Source organism: Meleagris gallopavo, chromosome 12 (genome assembly GCF_905368555.1).
Source record: "Meleagris gallopavo chromosome 12, MGAL_WU_HG_1.1, whole genome shotgun sequence".
NCBI lineage: Eukaryota > Metazoa > Chordata > Aves > Galliformes > Phasianidae > Meleagris > Meleagris gallopavo.
Window position 1 is genome coordinate 1 of NC_139415.1, and position 6,960 is coordinate 6,960.

General features: G+C 53.4%; 1 pseudogene; it reads left to right on the top strand.

Annotated features, from left to right (window-relative positions):
* Positions 1–2,339: 2,339 nt before the first annotated feature.
* LOC146543516 (uncharacterized) lies at positions 2,340–4,269 on the top strand (annotated as a pseudogene).
* Positions 4,270–6,960: the final 2,691 nt, after the last annotated feature.

Genomic DNA, 6,960 nt, shown 5'->3' on the forward strand with positions numbered 1-6,960 from the left:
GGAAATGGTTTTCAAGTGAGACAGGGGAGGTTTAGGTTGGTTATTAGGAGGCAGCTTTTCACGCACAGGGTGGTGACGCACTGGAATGTGTGCTTGAGAGTCACTTCCAGGATGATCTGCTCCATGATCCGTGACCAGCACAGAGGTGAGACTGACATGCTGGTAGTTCCCCGCGTCACACTTTGTATCCTTCCTAAGAGGTGTGCTGTCACCTTTTTTCTCCTCACCAGGGACTTGACCTGACTGCCTCGACTTCTGAAATACCATGGAGAGTGGCTCGGTGACTGCAGCGGTGAATTCCCTCGGAACTCTGGGACTCATCTCGTCAGGACCCAAGGACTCCTGGATGTTTGGGTCCTCAGGTGGTCCAGAACCTGATCTCCCATGGCAGTGTGGGATGGGAAGGGGTCTGTGGGACTGAGGAAGCAATGGCAGTCCCCACCTCACCAAACCAAAGATGAGGGCTGTGCATCATGAGCAGTTCTCAGACAAGATGGAAGCAAAAATGGTGTTGGGTACCTGAGCCTTCTCTGGTGGTAAGCAACATGGTGCACAGAGTGCAGCCATGTGCTCCGAGCAAGGAGCACAGGTTTGTGCAAGAGGCCCGGATGCAGGGCAGTGCCTTCATGACTGTATTGTGTCCAACAGGTGGCAGCAGAGCTGCGGTGCTCCCAAGTGCCGTAACAACTGCACGGAGAGATGTGTTGGTCTCTGTGGAAACAGCAAGGAACTGGAATCTGCGTTTCCCGGCATGCCCCGGAACCTCACTTTGCTGACTGGTCATTGTCCGCCCAGCAGGTAAGGGCGATGCACACCCGCCAGCGTTTACCCATTCCAGAGCCCGGCACAATAGGGTTCCCCCAGAGCTCTGAATTGCGCTTCATGGTGCCCAGAAGGCTGCCTATCCTCTTTGTTCTGTGTCTTGCTTGTCTCTGGTCTTGCACTGTTTTCACTATTACATTCTCTTGTCCTCCTATTTTTGTGTTCCTTGCCCCATTCTCTTGGCCTAATTCCCCTTGGCTTTGTGTTGCCACATTCATGTCGGCATTCAGTTTTGGCGTTCCCTGCCGTATTGTCTGGGCCGTCATCCTTGGCATTTCCTTCCATGTTCTCTTGGCCCTTGCCTTTGCCTGGGCATTCCCTTGCCCTCCTGTTTTTGTGGCAACACCTGGGGCGGGGTGCAGCCCTGCGAGCACAGCTGGGGGCAGTTTGGCTGTGGAGTGGGGCAGAGCCAGGCTCCACCCCTCCCTGATCCCATTAAGGGCTGGGAAGAGTAGGGGCAGCATGTGAACCTGGGGAGTGCTTCCTTTGGAGTATGCCTTGTTCTTTGGTGATGGAGTGAGTGATTTTTTTTTTTTTTTTTTTTTTTTTCTCCTCCATTGTGGAGCTGCTCTCTCTGTTTTTTAGCAGGGAACCCTGAGCGTACTTAAGGGCTGGTAGGTATTTGGACCTGGAAGCTGCTTCCTTCACTTGAGAGTGTGGGGGAGTATTGGTCCTTGGAATGGGGTAAGTGGTTTCTTTTTTTCTTTCAGGGCTGTGATCTTGTCTTTTTTGGGGGATGGCAAGTGCACTGAAGGGCTGCTAGGTGTAAGAGCAGCATGTGAATCTGGAGACTGCTTCCTTTGGGGTGTGGGGTGAGCCCTTAGAATGGGGTGAGTGATTCCTGCTTTCTTTCAGAGCTGTGAGCTCTGCTTTTCTGGAGGATCTCAAGCTGGATGGCTGTCATTAATAGGGCTATGTGCTAATTGCATCCATGCGGTGGGTGTTTTTTAAGGGCATTGTGTGCATCCTTGTTGTGTTTTAAATTATGTTCTGCGTCTCTTCTGATTTCATTTTGCAGCCTGATGGAGTTGAAGGATTGCCTGGGCTCCTCCAGTCAGTGGTGTGAGATCGTGTCCAGCAGGTAATGAACATCATGCACCCCATGTTGGTGCGCTGCTTGTATGCAGGTAGGTTTGCGATGTGATCCGACTCCCCCATGCTGACCATCCACAGCTAGATCAAGTTGCTCAGAGTCTGAGCCAGGCTCACCTTGAAAGGGCCAGCACATCCACCATGTCTCTGGCAACCTGTGCCACTGCATCAGCACCCTCACTGTACAAGACATTTTCCTTAGATTTCACCTCCATTTTCCCTTGTTCTTTCCTTTAGGTATTGAAAGGCTGTTACCAGGTTCCCTTGGAGCCTTCACTTCTCCAGGAGGCTGAACAGCCCAGCTCTCCTTGCTTACAGGAGAGGGGTTCCATCCTTCGGGTCGTGTTTGTGGCTGTACTCTGGATGCACTCGCACAGCTCCATGTCTCCCTGCACTGAGGACTCCACATCTGGACGCAGCACTGCAGGTGAGGCCTGACCAGCGCAGAGCAGAGGGATGGGGATCTCCTCCCTTCGCCCGCTGACTGCGCATCTTTGGATGCAGCCCAGGATACGGTTGGCTTTCTGGGCTGGAAGGGCCCACTGCTGGCTTGTGTCCAGCTCCCACCCACCAGTACTCCCAGGCCTTATGGAGCAGGACTACGCTCAGTCCTTTCATCCCCTAGCATGTTTTGGTGGTGGTGTTCCCTCATCCCAGCTACTGACCCTGCACTTGGATTTGTGCCCATTAAACAATTGGCGAGCCACGCAGGCCAAATCCACTTTACATCATGTCTCTCTTATGGAGTTTCTATAGATGGGTCAAGGGGGAGAACACCATTCCCCTAGTTAAAATGATCCCCGGGCAGATCCCAGGGTTTCTGGGATTTCCTTATTATCAACTGGCAACTATAATTTAGTAATGGGCTCCCCTGCGTACTTTGGGGAGTATTTCCCCAGTACGCTTGACAGAATACTTTCAGGGACTGGACAAAGATGTCTTAGCTATGAAAGAAAGGCAATTAGCTGCATCCACAGTGGCATGGCCACTTTTGAATGCTTTAAATCAAGCAGAGACAAGATCAGGTAATTTAGAAAATGAAAATCAGCTACTAAAAGCTCGGATTGACAAACTGGAGCAAGAACTTAATGTATTGACTGGAAAAAAACCAGTTTTACAGTCTCTAGGCCAGGTCCGTAGTATTTCAATAGATGATAGTCATACCTCTGAAGTAGCGGACCTGGTTCAAGAGGAAAACAGGAGTTCCAAATCAGACCTAGAGGCTCCAGTTATGGCGGATCCCCTGGAACTCCGTCCTATTATAACTCAAAAAACTAAAAAAAAAGTACAAGATAGACCGGCAGGGGTGCCCCCTGACCAATGGCCCCCTGCCGAAACGCATTTGCATGTGACAGCCTGACCATACTCTCCTACTAATGGACCTGGTGCAGCGATTTCGGCAGAGGCCGAGAGAGAGTATACCTGCATGGCTGCTCAGGTTATGGGATTCAGGAGCAGAAAGTGTTATGGTTAATGGGCCGGAAATGGCAAAGCTGGCCACCTTAACATTACATCCTGCTGTCAGGCAGAGACTATACGCTGCCATCCAGTATACCAATGAGAACCACTCAGTAATAGATTGGTTAATGGCAGAATGCCGGATAGTCTGGCCAAATAAAACAGATATTCCATTAAACATAGGACTGTGGTCCTCCATGGAGGACCTTCAAAACTACACTCGCGACTTAGGCATGAGAGAAGCAATATACGAAGACTCGTATGATAGCGCGGATATGATCAAGTTCTCGGCGGGCATGCAAGATTTAATTTTACAACAGGCCCCTTCCCACCTATATGGGACCTTGGTTTCAATATTAAACCCTCTGGTGACCTCGGAAGCCGTAGTTCAGCAGGCTGCTCAGATAGCTGCTGATCTGGGGGAGACAGAACGCCTACGGACCAGGTGCAACATTCGGATGTTAGAAGAAGCTAAGGTCCTGCCGGTGACTAAAACCAAGATGCCGGCTATTCGAGCTCCTCGATCGGGACCCATAAGGGTTTCCCAAAAACAAATGTTTAATGACCTAATTCGAGCTGGGGTCCCATTTGCTAAGATTGACTGCCAGCCCAACCATGAGTCAGCCATGGGAGCACAGGTGAAGGCAATTCAGCTGTGCTGCAGGAAGGGGTGGAGCCTGGCTCCACCTCTCCTAGACCCATTTAAGAGCTGACTGCCAGTGGGGAAGGATCTCTCTCTGGAGATCTGCTCCATCACGAGTTCATCTCGCAAACCCAGGACAGGGTGAGTGACTTTCTCTTATTTCTCCAATATAAATTCTATTAGCCAAGCTCCTGGATATATATCTACACCATCTGTATATCCATTGATTAAACAATGGCCCTTCTTGTATTTCAGCAAGTGCATTGCTAGTTCCAGCTTACAATAATATCCAGGCATTATTGTGGAGCACCCTCGGTGATGTCAGCTCCTGTAGCCAGTTTTAAACATCCCTAAGCTGGTTATTTCAGAACTGAAAATATAGCACTCATTTTTCTGTCAAGGCTACTGTTTGCTCTTGCCAAGTCTGGAGTTGTAAATCCCAGTTATTTCTGAAGTAGTGCAGTAGCTGTGAGAGAGAAGGAGGAAAAATGTGAAAGAAAGAATATTGCAGACACCAAAGTCAGTGAAGAAGTAGAGGAAGAAGGTGTCAGAGCAGAGCTGCTCCTGCAAGCTCTAAAGAAGAGCACGGTTGCCCCTGGCAGCCCCTAAAGAACCACATCCAAGCAGATTTCTGCACTGTGACCTGTGAAGGACTCTCTGTGGGAACTGTCCAGTCACAGCCTGAACCACTGGTTGAGCACCTGCAGAAGGGACCAGGTCAGCCATGGGAGCACAGGCGAAGGCAATTCAGCTGTGCAACTGGAAGGGCTGGGCCTGGCTGCACACCACTTAGGCCCCATTTCAGGGCTGACTGCCACAGGAGAAGGATCTCTTACTGGAGATCCCTCCTTGGTGGAAAATTCCCCTGCAAACCTGGCATAGTCTAGTACAGGTCAAAAATACTCTTCCATTCCTTTATAGCACCTTTTTATCGTGCCAATCCTTTCATCACTACAGTTCTGGTGAAACTCCTTTTCCTCCCATACTGATATGTCCCATTGCTGCACCTCCTTGGGAAAAATAATACAGGTCATGCAGGTGGCTGTCTCCCTGCAGAAAGTCAGATCCCTCTGTCTGTTATCTGCTCCTCTTATCAGGGTTAGTAACAGGACTCGAGGAAGGAGCACCCTGCGAGGCCACGCACTGCTACGTCTCCAGCATCACAGCCTGCTACAGCGCTCGCTGCGCAGGGTCCAGCAGCGCCCACTCCTCCCTGCTGAAATACACGGCCACCTCTGCAAAGGCCACGGGCTCCTGTAAGTGCTCCTTGCTGGGCACAGCCAAGGCCCAGGGAAGCAGCTTGGAGAGGAGAGAAACTCCGGTCCCAGCGGCTTCTTTTCTGTTGCCAGCACACAAACGCTGGCTGAGGACACCTCACTGTCACCCTGCGCTCCCATCTCTCGCTCCTTGCCCTGCCTGCTTCCCCAATCCCTGCCTGAGCCTGCCACTGCCACGTGCTGTGGCCAGTTGCTGCTCTGCTGCAGGCAGATGTTAAACTGGAGCCTGCTGGGACAAGAGAAACAATAGGCAGGAGAGGTGTGAGGGAATGCAGCAATCCCTGCCCAACCCCTTACCGGAACCCGCCCTCGCTCGGACCGCGCACGCGCGGAGCGGGCCCCCCCGGGGGCCCCGTTCGCCCAAACGAAAAATACAGCCCGGGCACCCAATCGGGTCCGCAGAGACAAAGGGCCGGACGGGTTTCTCCCGGAAACAGGGGCGGGCCTTGCCGGAGACAGGCGGCGGCGGCCCCCAATGAGATGCCCCAACCGGCCGGCCCGGCCAATAGGAAGGGGGGGCGGGGGTGGGGGGTGCGGGGCCGCAGCCCGCGCCTGCTGCGCGGTTGTCCGGTACGGCGGTGCGGGCCGGTGCTGAAGGGCGAGAAGGGCCCCGTAGTAAAAATGCGAGGAAAGGGGTTTGCAGGGGCTAAGGCTGGGGGGAGAGGGGGGGGTTAGAGAAAGTTTATAGGAGCAAGAATGACAGAAAAAAAAGGGAGGGCCCCCCCCGGGGGTCGGAAAAAGGGGGGCTGAAGGGCGCAAACAAAGGGGTTTGAAAACAGCCCGAGGACGCCTGTCAGCGAGGCTTTTCGATGTCCGCAGGGCGAGCCAAAAGGGCTGGCGGGGGCTGCCCCTCCCGCAGGGTAAAAATTGAACAGGGGGAAAAACTGCGAGCCTCCGGGGGGAAGAGGGGTTTTCTGCACCCCACGGCCACCGGGAGGAGACCCTCCCCGCTCACTGCGCACGCGGGGGGGGGCCGCGTGCTGTGGGGTTCTCGGAACGTAAGGAACGTGGGCCCCAATTCCTGAAAACTACTGATCACGTATCAGTTCCCCCTCTCGCTGCAGCACTTCTTCCTGACGCTGTGCGAGTTAAGAGCAGCTCTCCCCCTTGCACCCGGAGTCGCAGCCCTGATTAAACACACCTGCTTTTATAACTGCTTTGTGGTCACAGAGTCTGATTCCACACATCAGCGGCCCCCGCTCCTCGGGGCAGTGTGGGCCAGGGCCCCGGGGGAAACATTTTTTCCTCCTATGGAAACCACCGGGCGCCCGGGGCCGCACTCTCAAAAAAAACACGGGGTGCTGACAGACTCATTGGGGGCCGGGCGACGAACCCGCTGGTGGGACAGCGGTCCCGGTGCCCCGGGGCCCTTTGGGGGGGGAAAGGCAGCGGGCCTTTTGGGCCGGGTCGGGGGGCTGGGGGGGCTGAAAACTGTCACTGAGACATGAGATGTCTCTGCAGAACTGGGGGGTCGGGAGACTCAACAGATACGAAGGGCTCCCATCACCCTCCTGAATGCCCCTCCTCTCCTGGCTGCACGCTGGTGGCAGGTGGAGGCGGGAACAAAGGGCAGGAGCAAGGGCAAAAAACTTCTTTGCTTTTTCTATCTCCCTAGAATAAAAAAAAAAAAAAACCAAAAAATCTTTTTCAAAGGCATGGGATCTGTTG